The 17,261-nt window shown below is 42.9% G+C and overlaps 1 pseudogene; it reads left to right on the forward strand.

The window, feature by feature from the left end:
* The first annotated feature begins 14,527 nt into the window (after positions 1-14,527).
* LOC131896497 (importin subunit alpha-1-like) lies at positions 14,528-16,475 on the forward strand (annotated as a pseudogene).
* Positions 16,476-17,261: the final 786 nt, after the last annotated feature.

The raw sequence follows: 17,261 nt of genomic DNA on the forward strand, positions 1-17,261 counted from the left end.
ATTTATGGATTCAATGCAATCCTCAACAAAATTCCAACACAATTTGTCACAGAACTTGAAAGGACAATTTTCAGTTTCAAATTGAAACACACTCAAAAAAAACCCAAGATAACTAAAATAATCCTGAATGTTTAGCTGGAGCCTCTAGCTTGCCTCGGCATGATTCTGAAAGCCCATCCCCCTCCCACCCCCACCTCTCTCTCTCCATTGCCCCCTCTCTCTCCAAACCCCACCTGCTCAGAGGAAAGGCACCAAAAAGCCCAGTTCCACTGTCTTGGTGACTATTGCTACTTCCTCCCCTGTTGTCACCAAGTCCCGGCCTGAACGCTCAGCATTTGACCACACTTGGGCACAAATCCAGCTCGTGACAGGCACAGCGTCACCCCTCACCTACAACCTATAAAGTCTCCCTGCTTTAGTTTGTGAGTGTGGATTCTCCAGCCTTGATCTCTGGCACTGGAGAACCCACCTGGGAGTTGCTTTGCTCAAATAAACCTGTTGTTATGCTTTTTTAATTCGGCTTGATCTGGCTTACTGCATTGGTGGAGAAACTCATTATCGAGGAGCAGAAAACTTATTACTTAATAATAAAAGAACTTCTGGAGGCATCACCATCCCCAATCTCAAATTGTACTCCAAAGCTATAGTAATAAAAACAGAACGGCATTGGCACAAAAACAGACACATTGATCAATGGAATAAAATTGAAAACCGAAAAATAAGTCCACACACCTATGGACAACTGATTTTTTATAAAGAAGCCAGAAATACACACTAGGGAAAAAGACAACATCTTCAACAAACAATGCTGGTCAAATTGAATAGCTGCTGCATGTAGAAGAATGCAAATAGATCCAGACTTATCACTTTGCACAAAACTCAACTCCAAAATATCTCAAAGATTTCACAAAGGCCAGACACACTGAATCTCATAAACGAGAAAGTGGGGAACAGCCTTGAACTCATTGGCACAGGAAAAGACTTCCAAAACAGAACAGTAACAGCACAGGCACTGTGGTGGTTTGGATAAGAATGGCCTCCACAGGCTCATATATTCAAATGCTTAGTCAACAGGGAATGAATGGTACTATTTGTGGATTAGAAGGATCAGGAGGTACAGCCTTGTTGGAGTATGTGTGGCCTTGTTGGAGGAAGTGTCACTGGAGGGAAGGGAGGGCTTTGAAGTTTCAAAAACCCGCATGTCAAGCTCATCTTTCTCTCCCTCTCTGTGCCTACAGATCAGGATCTAGCTCTCAGCTACTGCTCCAGCCTGCATGCCACCATGATCCACACCGTGATGATAATTAACTCAGCCTCTCAACTGGAAGCCAGCCCCCCGTAAAATGCTTTCTGTAAAAGTTGCCTTGGGAATGCTGTCTCCACAGCAATAAGTCACAACAGTGACCAGACAGGCACTAAGAACAACAACAATGGGATTTCGTGAAATGGACACACTTACACTTGGCAGAGGACACCATCATTCGGACAACAGCAGGTTACAGAATGGGAAAAGACCTTTGCCAACTACATACCAGATAGAGGGATACTATGCAAAATATATAAAGAACTAAAAAAAAAATCAAGAGACATCAAGAAACTGACTCAATTAAAAACTGGGATACAAAAAATCTAAACAGAATTCTCAAAAGAAGAAACTCAAATGGTTGAGAAACACTTAAATGTTCAACATCCTCAGCCACCAGGGAAATGCAAATCAAAACTACTCAGAGATTTAATCTTACACCTGTCACAATGGCCATGATCAAGAAAACAAATGTCAGCTCATGCTGGCCAGTATATGGAGTAAGGGGAACACTCATCTATTGCTGATGGGAGTGCAAACTTGTACAGCCACTATGGAAACCAGTATGGCTGTTCCTCAGGAAGATGGGAATCAATTTACCTCAAGATTCAGCTATACCACTCTTGGTTGGCAGATACCCAAAGGATGCCTCATCCTACCACAGAGACACTTGCTCAACCATGTTCATTCCTGCTCTATCCACAATAGCCAGAAATTCGAAACAACTTAGTCCTTCAACAGAAGAATGGGTGAAGAAAATGTGGTACATTTACACAATGGAGTATTACTCATCTGTTAAAAAAAAAAAAAACCAAAAGACATCATGAAATTTGCAGGCAAATGGATGGAACTAGAAAAAAATCATCCTGAGTGAGGTATCCCAGACTCAGAAAGATGAATATGTTATGTTTTCACTTATATGTGGATGTTAGCTGTGAAGTCAATGATAACTAAGCTACAACCTATAGAACCACAGAGATTAGGTACAGTATAAGGAATTAGAGCAGTAGTTCTCAACTTTCCTAATGCTGAGACCCTTTAATACAGCTCCTCATGTTGTGGTGACCCCCTAACCATAAAATTATTTTGTTGCTACTTCCTAACTGTAATTCTGCTACTGTTATACATCATAATGTAAATATCTTGATATGCAGGCTATCTGATATGCAACCCCTGTGAAAGGGTCATTCGACCCCCACAGGTTGAGAACTGCTGGACTAGAGGGAACAGATAGGTTTAGGAAAGGGAAATAGAATAGATAGCTATGGATACACAGAGTGGGTCTGGAATGGGAGGGTCAAGAGTGCAGGGGTAGGGAGGTTGTGGGAGGGAATACAGGGAGAGACGACTAAAACTAAAGGATATGTGAGGGGTAGTGTGGAAGGTTAAAAAAGTAGAAGCTTTATACATATATATGAAGGCCATCTTAATGAAATCACCAAATAATGGAGGAGACAGAGTCCCAACTGGACATCTGTTTTGGAGGGGGGTGTTGAGACATGGTTTCTCTGTGTAATAGTCCTGGCTGTCCTAGAACTCACTCTGTAGACCAGGCTGGCCTCGAACTCAGAGATCAGCCTGCCTCTGCCTCCCAAGTGCTGAGATTGAAGGTATGCCCCCACCACTGCCCAGCTCCAACTAGACATCTATTGACAGCAAAAGAAGCTTCCAGTACTGCGATTGGGTTACAGCTAATTGAGTTGTTGGCCGAAGGGGACCCATGGAAATCTCCCAAACAACTCAGGCTGTTGCCAAGACTATAGGTTGCTGTCCACAAACTGAAGGCAAGGCCCCAACATTGAAGACAACACCTATACAACTCATTGAAGATGGAGATGTCGAGTCGGTGCCTACTTAGAGCCTTTACCCCTAAGTTCCAGTGTCTTTGGTATAGGAACATACTCTGCATGCTCTCAAAAGAGAGATGTAAACGCCAAGACAGTCACAAATGACAGTCACCTTTATCTACAATGGTGCCCTACCTGCAAGATAGGCTAGGATACTGGTGCACAGAGCTTGTGGGAGTAACCAAGCAATAATTGATCTGACTTAAGGTCCACTCCACAGGATGGAACCCATACCTGACACTGGTTAGGTGGCCAAGAACCTGAGACTAGATAGTCCAGGGACCTAGGAGAAAACCAAATAATACTGGTCTAAAAAAAGAAAAAGAAAAAAAGGTGTAGGGATAAAATGACTCCTAAAGACATTCTGCTGTACTCATAGATCAGTGCCTTGCTCAGCCACCATCAGAGACGCTTCCTCCTGCAGCAGATGGGAACAGATACAGAGACCCACAGCCGGACATTACACAGAGAATGAGGGACCTTGGAACAGTCAGCCCTAAATGGGATGTCTCCATCAAATCCCTCCTCTCAGGTCTCAGAGAACACCACCAGAAGAGGAGGCCAAAAGAGCCAGAAGGGATGGAGGACACCAAGAGAACAAGGCCCTCTAAATCAACACGACCAAAGCTCGTGAACTCACAGAAAATGGAGCAGCATGCACAGGGTCTGCGCTAGGTCCTCTGTGTGTATATTCTGGCTTCCAGGTCAGCGTTTTTGTGGGATTCCTGAGTGTGTGAACAAGTCTCTGATTCTTGTGCCTTCTCTTGGGCTCTTTTCCTGCTTTTGTTTGTCTTGTCCAACTTTGATGTGACAGTTTTTGTTTAATTTTATTATACTTTATTTTGTTTATTTAAAAAAATGAATGAATGAATGAATGAAAACTTAGCCACTAGGGCAAAGGTTAACAACTGACCTGTCACTTACACCTGCTGGAGAGGGAAAATCAGTTTTCTCCAATGGAGTGGCACTGGGTGTATCAACCACTCCAGGACAGGCCTCATGTCAGTTGACAAACATGTAATTGGACTCCACAGGTTTTTTTGTTTTGTTTTGGTGTGTGTGTGTGTGTGTGTGTGTGTGTGTACTTTTATTTAGCTACAGTTTGGTGGGGTTTTGTTTGTTTGTTTATTGGGTGGTGTTTTATTTATCTTTCTTGGTGTTGGGGGCTTTTGTTGTTGTATTGGGTTTATGTTTATTTTTTGAGTTGCATGGGTAGTGAGGGGGAGTGGATCTGGAAGGACTTGGGGGAGGAGAAGAACATGATCAAAATATATTTAAATTTTAAAATTGTTTTAAATAATAAAAATATAATTAAAATATATAATTTTATAAAAGCTCTATTCATCTGCCCATTGTCCATGCTAGAAAAAAAAAATCCTCTTCACGGATCAAGCTATTACCAGTGTCAGCTAAGAACAGGACTCCTTTGGAACATCAATGGCAGGATGAAGTTCTTGACAGGCCTATGGCAACACCAGGGTGTTGCTGGATGGTAACAGCGGTGAAGCCACATTCAACTACGTAGGGGTCCCATTAGAAATCCAGTCAGGCACCCCAAGTTAGAGAGAGGCACAGCTAAGGAGCAGTGACTGAGGAACAGCCCCCCCCCCCCAGGTCTAGGACACCAATCCCGGGTGAGTTAGTGCCTTGCTGTAGGGAAGTTTCACTCCTGCTGGGCAGAAGCAGCGATCCAAAGGCATTCGAAAGCTACCCCTATCGTTTGTGAATTGAAAATACACTGTCTTCTGTTGTTTTAAAAGAAGGTGCTAGGAATTTTATGGCCTCGGCTCAGGTTTGAGAGTGGAAGTCAGTACTGTAGGCAGCCTTGGTCAGAGCAGGTTCTCACGCAGCTGACCGCGGTGAGTGAAGAAACCCAGGACAAAGTGCCGGGAATAAATGATGGTAGAAAGCTCGGCCCTCAATGGGACAGCTGCATCATCACTTCCGAGGCCCAAGGAACACTAGAAATCAGAAAGAATATAAGATCCAGAGGATGTGTACCAAAAGGACATCTTCAGGACATGGTACGGATATTGCTCTCATGAACTCCTCACAGCTGCACAAGGCTGGGCCCGTCACATTTCATCGTGGAAGGGGGAGGGACTCCGGGGAGGCTCCACCCCTCCCTGAGAGTCGGACTATTGAGAGTTAGCTGTACTTAGGGGAGGAGGGTATCGTTTTTCTTCAGTGGGATAGCCGCTGTTAAATTGCACTTGCTCCACTAAGTAACACCCCAGGAACACTGGGGCAAGAAACTCTAATTAAACTCAGTGGGTCACAGGCAAGAGAAGACGCAAAAGTACCAGGGGGCGGGGCTTGTCAGAAAGAAGGGTTTCAGCAGGACAGGGCACGAGAAGCGGGAATGAGAGGTGAACGACTAAAATTCATTTTATAAATGTATGAAACTGTTGAAAAATAAAAAAAAAATAGTAATAAAAATGTGTTTAAGAGCCAGAAATGGCAGCTCATACCTGTAATCCATGCACACGGAAGGCAGGGGGAATGCTGGGATCCCAAAGCTAACTTGGACTAGGTAGTAAGACCTTGCTGCAAGTGTGAGATCCCGTTGAAATGCTCCACATTGTGTGACTGCATTGGTCCCATGCCCATGAATCCTACTGTCTTATGCAGCTGGATGAAGTCCCCGTGGGAGCCCCTTGGTAGCCACACTGCTGTAGTCAGAGCAGTCTGGTGGCTGGAAGGGAAGCAGAGACCCACCAGAGAGTCTATCTTCAGACATTTCAGTTCCTACTGCTGGTCCCTTTCTATGTAAGCAAGAGTCCAGACTGGTCATTGAGCCAATAGCTAACCTTAGATTAACATCCAGATTAATACTGGATTCACAGACACAATCCAATTACGTGGTGATGTAGGTGAGCTGGGCGTCATTATCTGTATCTAAACATGTAACAAAGTGTAAGTGCTTTGATACATACAAAGGACTTTTGCAAATCCAGTCTCATGGGTCTTGAAATGAGCTTAAAGCACTATCACTCTGCGTCATTCTGTAGGTCTGTGGGTTCACGAAGGCATTTATCTTTACCTCGAGTTTCTACCTTAGCCAGCTCAATTGTTCTGGTCTAATCCTCAGGCCTGTTCTACTTTTTTAGGCTTTCATTCCACTTAAAGCCAGTGATTCTCAACCTTCCTGATGCTGCGACCCTTTAATACAGTTCCTCATGTTGTGGTGACCCCAACCACAAAACTATTTTGTTGCTACTTCGTAACTATAATTTTACTACTCTTAGGAATTGTAAATATCTGATATGCAGGATATCTGATATGCAGGATATCTGATATGTGACCTTCAAAGGGGTCCCAACCACAGGTTGAGAACCGCTGCCTTAGACATTATGAATGAGCTCTCGATTCTGAGTTCCATTTCAGAATGATGCTTCTCCAACTCCAGTGGAACAAATGAAACTTTTCCAGATCTAATTTTTGCTTTTTTTTTTTTTTTTTTTTTTTTGAGACAGGGTTTCTCTGTGTAGTTTTAGTGCCTGTCCTGGATCTCACTCTGTAGACCAGGCTGGCCTCGAACTCACAGAGATCCACCTGGCTCTGTCTCCCCAGTGCTGGGATTAAAGGTGTGCGCCACCACCACCCAGCTCCAGATCTAATTTTGAAGTCTAATGTCAGGAATAAGTCTTGTAACAGTTGTAATGACACAATTTAGTTAATTCTGAGTATATGTCATTCTTAAGAAAATTTAGCAGTGGATAGTAATATTAATTCTAAATGAATAATCACATTTAGTCATATTTGTAAAGGTTTTAAATATTTAATAAGACCTAGTCACTACAATTATAATCCTGAAAATTAATAGGGTTTTTTTTTTTCTCGTTGAGTTCAGGGAGTTTAATACAGGGCCTTACTTTGCTACAGCCTCTCTGTCTCTGACCCACACTGACAGCCCTTTACTCTATTGGATTTATAACAAGTGCTGGAGCGCTTTAAAAAATTTACTTACTACATTTTTAAGCTTTCCTTGACAGGAATTTTGCACATGAGAAAATCGGGTGCAATAAGCTTGTAAATGCCGCTTAAAATGTGTACAATAATTTATTCAACTTTGTTTCTAATTAGATCTGAGTTTTAGGACAATTAAGTCTTGTAAATGGTTGAGCCAGTTGAACCTAAGGCTTTTATGTTGACCTTAAAAGCTTAAGAGAAACTTGATTTTTCTATTTAAATAAGTAAGGGCCGAAGCTCTATGTGAGGCCCTGGGCTCAACCTCCATTACTGTGAAGGGAAAACTAAGAATATTTAAGTAGTTAATAATTAGTTAATAATATTTAAGTAGTTAATAATTAAAACTAAGAATATTTTAGTAGTTAATAATAAATAATAATTAAGAGTAGCTGAAGGCTGTATTTTTTCCATGCACATACAGCACCCATTCTCAAACCAACAAGAACAAACTCTACTGATAGATTAGGAAGGGAAGTGAGTGGGTTAGAATTATTTAGTAGAGTTTATCTGTAATTCAAGTTCTGATACAACCCCACTGAATCAAAGAATTGCAGTGTTGAATTTTTAAGATCACCTAATTCAATCCATGTATCTTATGACTGTGATGCATAATTGAGAGCAATTTGTATCAGCCGTTGTAATTTTAACATATTTAACTTTTGTCCACACGTTCACAGCCATAGAACAGAGCAATTGTATCACACAGACATTATGTATGGAATAGAAGGTAAAAACTATAGACGCTGGCTGAATTCTGATCTAAGCGCTTAATGAACAAGTTACCTAAAATCTATTTGAAGCTCAGTTCTGGTGAAAGAAGGTCATGATAGTGTATCTTCATAGGACGGCATGAAGAGAATGCTACCTTAACACAATATCTGATTCTGAAAGAGAATCGCACATATTTATTATAATGATTTTTATCAGATAAGTCAAAGTTCTGTATTTAAATTAAAAAAAAAGGAAGTCAAACTCAAGGATAGCACCTGATTTGTGCATCAACTGGCCAAGCCCAGCTGAAGCCTGGGAAGCAGGCTGTGGAGGACAGAGCACAGCAGGAGAGGGATGGTCTGGGGGGGACACACAGCACCACCCAGCCCTGGAAGGAGAAGCTGAGCTCTGTCACACAGTCCCCTTTAAAATTCAGCACTCCGGTGGCTTTCCCTCCAGCCATAAATACCTAGATTGCCAGTAAGTTTGACCTACCCACAGTCTCACCTCGTAGATAACCAGCATCCTTACAGCTCACCAATGGTTAGACTTTTAGAGAATACAAGTTGATGGAAAATTATAGAATCTAAATTATTGGTGAAAGATGACCCAAAGTCCCTGACCTGCAATTATGGTAAGCATATTCTACATTCTTCCTTTTTTATTTCTAGATGTTTATACAACTGGGACCTGGCATCTGCTGCAGGGCTGCAGGGCAAACACTGTGAGACCTGCAAGAATTACATTTCATTTACTCCGCACGCTACACACTTTCAACTTGGGTAGTCTTTCATTTCCTGTCAAATTTTCTTCCTTCTTATTAAGTTACCTGAAGCTGTGCCCAGTTTCCCTTCTCATTATGCTCCGTGGACAGGAGGATTTTTTTTTTAAATCAGCATCCTCTGAACAGACTCTTTATTGTAAGAATTCCTCAGAAAATAATCCACCATGGAGATCTGGGTTTGAAAATGGTCAAGATTAAAGGCATTTCTGAGCAGTTCAGATGGCTCTTTGCAGCCTGCGTGTCTCTCGAGGTACAAAGAACTGCCTGTTTCATGATAAAAGGAAGCCAAAGCAAGCAGGATTTTTGGAATCACATCCCTAAACATTTAGGTTTACAAACTATATCCAGTTCTCCCATCTCCCCACCATAGACTGATGGCCCTCACTGCCATCAGTTAGCTGTGGTTTCTTGTGATTCTTCCTTCAGCTCCACGAGCTTGATGCATGGATTTGCTTTGTTGATATAAAGTTGAGACACTGTAGTGGAAATTATAAAAGACAAAACAACACACACACACACACACACACACACAAAACAAAAACAAAAAACTCTGAAACAACAACAACAACAACACCCAAACTCACAGTATTGACTGCTCTCACCTTGCAAGGTTTTTAGCAAATGGCAGAGTAAACTGAATACAGATGCGCCACCTCTTCCAAAGGTGTCCAATACAGAATGCTAAAAGGTGACAAAATGGGACTTGATTGGTGACGAGAAAAAGGAAGGTCAAGAGGTTTAGAGACAAAACAATAAATGTGTGACTATCTAAATAAAAACAACCAAGCATAACAAAATAGTTTATTGTCAGCTATAACAATAACTACGTTGCTGTATGACTTACTAACTACTGTATAGAAAATTAAGTCTTGACAAATTTCCTTCCCATATTCCTTACAATAATTTGAAAAAAAGCCTCTTAGCAATATTATTAGATATTATAATTGGGTGGTATTATCAAAATTATCAGAGAAACCTTACTGCCTCTTCCAATTCCCAATTAAATAAATGATTCATATGTTTATGGACACTGTTGACCCCTAATTTCTTTATTGATGCTACACAAAGTATGATTTGAAATGTATAAGTAGACCAGAGCTGGAAGTGATGTTAATTTGGTGCTGAAGCTGCTTGCACCAAATCCAGAAAAAGATAAGGTGGGTGGACGTGTGAGGCTGAGGAGGAGACCTCTTGGTCTTCGGAGTGAACTGACGTGATGGAAACACTGCTGTTGTTATTCTATTTCTTCTGCATTTTTGCCTTTATCCTCTGCCTATAGCACCTTCCTGACTGTTCCCAAACGTGGAATGACCCTGTTAAATCCTCCCTTTCAAGACCTCTAAAATTCTTCCCAGAATCCTCTTGGTAGACTTCCCTCTGTCTCATTGGTCAAGACTATCTCTCACGTCTATTGCCAAAACAAGTCACTGAGCAAGTCATTTTCCAAGGACGTGGCTGTTTGGAAAATGATAAATATTCAGGTTCTTCTAGCAAAGGAGGGCACTTCTTCGGTAGTTAGTTGTTGGGGCGACAACTTGGAGTGTCTACCACAGGACACAGTCTTACTGGGGTGAATGGGTGAATATCTTATCAATTCCCCCTTCCTGTAACCAGAAAAGTGCTTTGTTTTTATAATCTCCCCGTTAATTTCGATCTAGGAACCTTGTGGAAATAGGAGACCTCTAGGGGGCAGGCTTAGGATAAAGTACCAGGGTAACTAACCCCAAGTTCAAAAGATGTGTCACAAAGTGCCATTTATCTATGTCAGCCTGAGATACCTATCTCTTCTTGTCCCAGTGGTTTCTCTAGGACACAAAGGCAATTGGAAATTCCAGTTTTATCTTAAGGGAGTGGCTTTGCTTATTTCTGCTTGCAATGGCATGTTCCAGAAATCATTTTGTGTGAATGCTTTATGCAGAATCCCAAAAACTTGCACAAATTTCCTTGCACACTGGGGGTCATTCTGTAAAATGTTTGTTTTCTACTTCCCAAAGGATTCTAGTCTCAATAGTCATCATTTGGGATGACATTTGAGGGCCCCACTTACTGAAGTCCTGAGTAGGTCTGGAAAATGTCACCGACAGGCTGGATTTTCTGGTCAGTCTCTTTGCTGTAGTGTTTGGTTATCTCTTGATGGTTCTCCAGACAGAGTTTAGGCTGTCTCCCAAACTCATGCTCTTCTCTATATTCTCCACAGTCTTCAAGTCCCTGGGGTATTAGTTGTTGGTAGAAAGCTAATGATTAGACATTTGATTCCCAAGTTGTTATTTCAGATTCCTTTCCTGCCTCTACGACAGCAAACATGAACGCACTTTAGCTCCAAGGCTGTTCGTTTCCATGCTGATCTTTTTGTATTTCTGCCTCAAAAAACCAATCTGAATCCTTTGATAAATCTCTACTAACATAGTCTTCCTCTGGTCTCTGTGCTTGAAGCGGTGTGAGATCATCATCGTAGCAACCCTCTTCTGTCGGCTGTAACTCGGCACACCAACCCTCTCTGTCTGCTGTAATTTGGCACACCGACCCTCTTCTGTCCTGTAACTTGGCACACCAACTCTCTCCTGTCCTGTAACTTGGCACACCAACCCTCTTCTGCTGTGGGATGTTCTGTATGGCAAATGTGTTGCTGATTGGTCAATAAATAAATCACTGATTGGCCAGTGGCTAGGCAGGAAGTATAGGCGGGACAAGGAGGAGAATAAAGCTGGGAAGTGGAAGGCTGAGTCAGAGAGACACTGCCAGCTGCCGCCATGACTAGCAGCATGTGAAGATGCCGGTAAGCCACGAGCCATGTGGCAAGGTATAGATTTATAGAAATGGATTAATTTAAGCTGTAAGAACAGTTAGCAAGAAGCCTGCCACGGCCATACAGTTTGTAACCAATATAAGTTTCTGTGTTTCCTTGGTCGGGTCTGAGCGGCTGTGAGACTGGTAGGTGAGAGAGATTTGTCCTGACTGTGGACCAGGCAGGAAAACTCTAGCTACACTCTTCTGTCTTCTGTAACTCGGCACACCAACTCTCTACTGTCCTGTAACTTGGCACACCAACCCTCTTCTGTCCTGTAACTTGGCACACCAACCCTCTTCTGTCGGCTGTAACTCGGCACACCAACCCTCTTCTGTCCTGCTGTAGTTTAGCACATGGTGACAGTGAGATGAATAAGCAGTTTGTAAGTTTACGTATTTCTCAAGAATGTCTAGCAGTTTATCTAATGTTTGCAAAATAACTTTCAAATGTATATATAGAGGAAACTTAGGTTTTGATTGACACTAAAAGAGTTTTGTGATAAATGCTTAAAGAAATGCCACACTTTACCAACATGCTTTTCATGCCCTCCTGTGTTACCTAATTTTTCATTGCCATAACTATTGTCCCAAAACACAGCTAAGATGAGTATTATATCTTTCCTAATATTTAAAACAATGATCTGGCACTTAGATGTTAAATAATTAGCATCAAATTGACCTGAAATTGTGGCCCTTGTCTCCATACAAGTAATAGAGCATCTCGAACAGATGGGTGGAGTCAGGTTGGGAAGGGACCAATCTCTTGAAATCTGTCACTAAAATGAAGTTAAATCTTTGACTCAACAGTAGGAAAATAACCTAACTTAAAAGTGGGCAAATAAAACCTTAAAAGGTACCTCACCAAAGAAGATATGCAGATGGCAAGTAAACGCATAAAGGATGCCCAGTATCCCCTGTCATTGTGTAATCAAAAACTAGGAAAGCATATGATGCCACTGTGTGCCTTTTAGAACCACATCAAGTGTTGGCCAGGACACAGAACAATAGGAGCACTCACAGGTGGTGATGGTGCACACCCTTAATCCAGCACTCTGAAGGCAAAGGCAGGCCAATCTTCATGAGTTTGAGACCAGCCTGATCTACAAAGTGAGTTCCAGGACAGCCAAGGTTATATAGAGAAACCCTGTCTTGAAAAACAAAACAAAAACAAATAAACAAAATAAGAACACTCAGTCACTACTGGTGGAACTGCAAAATGGTTCACTTGGGAACAGTCTGGCAGTTGTCTTCAGACTAAACATACTCTTACCATGTGACCCAGCAATTACACTCCTTTGTATTTACTCAAAGAAGTTGAAAAGTTATGTTGACACAAAATTCTTCACATGTATGCTTATAGCAGTTTTATTCATAGTTACAGAAACTTGGAAGCAACCATGAGCCATCAATAGGTGAATGAATAAGCTGTGGTACATTTAGACAACAAAACAGTATTTAACCCTGAAAACCAGCTGAGGTGTTAACCCATGAAAAGACACAGAGGAACTTTAAATGCATGTTCCTCAGTAAAAGATGCCAATCTGATAAGGCTACATACATATAATTCTAACCAGAGGGCACTCTGGAAAATGCAACGTGTGGTGGAGATGTGGGGAAAGAAGGCATTTTAAGCCAGGGACACCTCCTTGGGGGATGCCATGACGGTAGACACCCGGCTGTGACACATTTATCTAAACCCTTAGAACGTGTAACCCTGGGAATGAACCCTGGTGTAAATCACAGGCCTTGGATGAGTTATCAGTAACATGTTCACCAGTGGCCACAAATACATCACTCTGGTGGGAATTTAGTACAAAGAGCTTCATGTGTTTGAGGGCAGGGGTACATGAGAAAGCTTGGCGCCGTCCACTATTTTTTTATCTGTAAATCTAAAACTGCTCTAAAAATTAAAAACTATTTTAAAAAATGGATATGGCTGGGTAGATAGTTCAGTATTGACCAAGGAACCCATCCATGGCTCTGGGTCATATGGGAGGGCAGTGCTGGGGATAAAACCCAAGGGCCTTATGAGTACCAGGACGCACTTCCTGCTGAGCTGAACCCTCAGACTGAGGTCACGCTTTTAACAAACACTCCCGAGGACTGCCATTGCTCTGCTGCAAAACTCCCTTCAGCTGTGGCAATTGTCAAAGCATCTCCACTTGGAGTGGCACTTCTCTAATACTAGAGAGAGTAGACTCTCAGGGCACAACAAAAAACCGTCTCACCAGATATAATACTGAGGAAAGCTGCCCGCTCATCGCTGACTATTCCATTACTCTTCCCTCACGCTGACAGCGGAATTTTTAGTGATTTCATCTTTAAGGTTGAAGTCCCAGTATGCATGAAGCGTATTTCCCCAGCCAGATGGTAACTGCTGCTTTCCCTGTTACTCCTGCAGTGTGGCAGTGATGATTCCCAGACGTCCTCGATCTACATAAACCCTACCATGCCATCTTAATTTATTTTTACCTTTTACGCGCGCGCGCTGATTGTTAAATCGATCAATATGCTTCTAGCAACAGTAATAGCAACTCAGGGCTGGGGAAATGGCTCAGCTGATAAAAGCCTGCCATGAAAGCCTATGAGGGTCTGAGTTCAGATCCCCAGCACCAACAAAAAAGCCAGGCACAGTAGTATGCATCTGTAAGGCAGAGTTGGGGGGGAGGCAGGGAGGTAAGGGGTGAGAGTAGGTGAATCCTTGGAGTGCACTGGTTGGCCAACCTTGCAGAATCAGTGAACTCCAGGTTTAGCAAGAGACCTTGTCTCAAAAAGAGAGAATGATTGAGTAAGGCACCCAGCATCTACCTCTAGCCCCCACATGCACTTACACACACATGCACACCTAGACACATACAGAGAAAATGAACTCAACACAATTTCAACTAATAAGACAGTTCTTTCCTCTTATAAAGGTGTTCAGAAGGAGGGCAGATCTGGATGAAAGACCCTAGCCCTTCAGGCTTACACCCCCAAGCCTCAGGAAGAGAGAAACTTCAAGCACCAGGAAATGAGAAACTAAAAATCTAGTTCCCAGGGCAACCTGACTCAACCACTACTCAATCACCCCTGTAACAATATAACAATGTAAAAAGATTTCTGTTAAGAGATGTGCTCGGCACAAAGTCTGAGGGCTGAAGCGCACTGGACGTTTCCAGGGCCGCCGACCCCGCAGCCTGAGAGCCCCGCACCGCCTTTCCTGGAAGCCTGAACCCGCTGTGCAGCTTTCACCCTTATTCCTGCAACCATGTCCACCAATGAGAACGCTAACTCACCAGCTGCCCGGCTCAACACATTTAAGAACAAAGGAAAAGACAGTACTGAAATGCGGCACCGCCGAATAGAAGTTAATGTGGAGCTGAGGAAAGCCAAGAAAGATGACCAGATGCTGAAGAGGAGAAACGTCAGCTCATTTCCTGATGATGCTACTTCTCCGCTGCAGGAAAACCGCAACAATCAGGGCACTGTAAATTGGTCTGTTGAGGACATTGTTAAAGGCATAAACAGCAACAATTTGGAAAGCCAGCTCCAAGCTACTCAGGCTGCTCGGAAACTGCTTTCTAGGGAGAAACAGCCTCCTATAGACAACATCATCCGGGCTGGTTTGATCCCAAAATTTGTGTCCTTCTTGGGCAAAACTGATTGTAGTCCCATTCAGTTTGAATCTGCTTGGGCGCTTACTAACATTGCTTCTGGAACATCTGAACAGACGAAGGCTGTGGTGGATGGAGGCGCTATCCCAGCATTCATTTCTCTCCTGGCATCTCCCCATGCTCACATCAGCGAGCAAGCTGTATGGGCTCTTGGAAACATTGCAGGTGATGGTTCTGTTTTCCGGGACTTGGTTATCAAATACGGTGCGATTGACCCATTGTTGGCACTTCTTGCGATTCCTGACCTGTCTTCCTTGGCATGTGGTTACTTACGTAATCTTACCTGGACACTTTCAAACCTCTGTCGGAATAAGAATCCCGCCCCCCCTTAGATGCCGTGGAGCAGATTCTTCCTACTTTAGTTCGTCTCCTGCATCACAATGATCCAGAAGTATTAGCAGATTCCTGCTGGGCTATTTCCTATCTGACCGATGGTCCAAATGAGCGCATTGAAATGGTGGTGAAGACAGGAGTTGTACCCCAGCTTGTGAAGCTTCTAGGAGCTGTTGAATTGCCAATCGTGACTCCTGCACTAAGAGCCACAGGGAATATTGTCACTGGAACTGATGAACAGACTCAGATTGTGATAGACGCAGGAGCACTTGCAGTCTTTCCCAACCTGCTCACAAACCCCAAAACTAATATTCAGAAGGAGGCCACGTGGACAATGTCCAACATCACAGCTGGATGCCAGGACCAGATATAGCAAGTTGTGAATCATGGCTTAGTCCCATTTCTTGTTGGGGTCCTCTCTAAGGCAGACTTTAAGACACAGAAGGAAGCTGTGTGGGCTGTAACCAACTACACCAGTGGTGGCACTGTTGAACAGATTGTATATCTTGTTCATTGTGGCATAATAGAACCTTTGATGAACCTCTTAAGTGCAAAAGATACCAAAATTATTTTGGTTATTCTTGATGCCATTTCTAATATCTTTCAGGCTGCTGAGAAACTAGGTGAGACAGAGAAACTCAGTATAATGATTGAAGAGTGTGGAGGCTTGGACAAAATTGAAGCACTACAGAGCCATGAAAATGAGTCTGTGTACAAGGCTTCATTAAACTTGATTGAGAAGTACTTCTCAGTGGAGGAAGAGGAAGATCAGACTGTGGTACCAGATACTACCTCTGAAGGCTTTGCCTTCCAAGTTCAGGATGGGGCTCCCGGGACCTTTAACTTCTAATGTCCAGCTGAAGCACAAAGTTGCTAGCTATGTCCTGTGTTCTTCATAAATTTGTCTTACTGTTTCTCTACTAAGAACTCTTTTTAAATGTGGTTTGTTATTGTAGCACTTTTTACAAAGAAACTATACTTGAACAGTTGTGAACTGTACATACTATATAAAACTGTCCTGAGTTTCTTATTTCTATGTGGAATTTCGTATCCTGCAGTGTCCTGTAAATAAAGATTAGGTTCCAGTCTTCAAAAAAAAAAAAAAAAAAAAAAAAGAGATGTGCTCAACTGTGATTGGGATAGTTGCAGGTGTTCCAGGAAGGACCACCGTGACCTTTGTGTAAACTCCACGCCCGCCCTGATAACCCCCTTGAGGTTTCAGGAAGAATGTGCATGAGGACATGACTGTACCCCCTCTGTGATCACCCTGTGATCAGGCCATGAAATTGTATGGGAATTGTAATCTTGTGGGTTTTTCCTTTAAAAGCCCTTATGGGGCTGCAGTAAGATGCGGCTCTTGCTCTTAGGAGCAGAGTTTGCCCTTCTATATAGAAGCTTAATAAATCCTGGTGCTGTTGCATCAACTGGACTGGAGTCTGGGTTCTTGGGGCGCCCACTTGAGACCCTAAACTTTGGGGTCCAACATGGAGTTGGGTAAGTAACTCAGTGGCTCAAATGCATCATCAAGGACTCGAGTCTTTGCCTCTTCCTGTTTCTCCATCATCTTCATGCTGTCTTCCCTTGGTAACGTTTGGTCCAGATGCCTCTGCCGGGTGCAGGAGCACCTAGAGGAAGAAGGGGATGACTTCTGGCATCCCCTCCTTGAGAGGAAGGGAATCCTTCCAAGAGGAGACCTACCTACTTTTCCCCTCAGTGACCAGAAGCTGGTCACACAGTCACCGAAATATGGTGTTGAGCCAGTGAATGTGACAACCACAACAGACTAAGGCAAATCAAGAAGCAACGTGTAGGATCCCTTTCCCACCCAGAGTAGAACCGCTAGCGACTGGGGTTCTGCAGTGAACAGGAGT

This window comes from Peromyscus eremicus, chromosome 20 (genome assembly GCF_949786415.1).
Source record: "Peromyscus eremicus chromosome 20, PerEre_H2_v1, whole genome shotgun sequence".
Lineage (NCBI taxonomy): Eukaryota > Metazoa > Chordata > Mammalia > Rodentia > Cricetidae > Peromyscus > Peromyscus eremicus.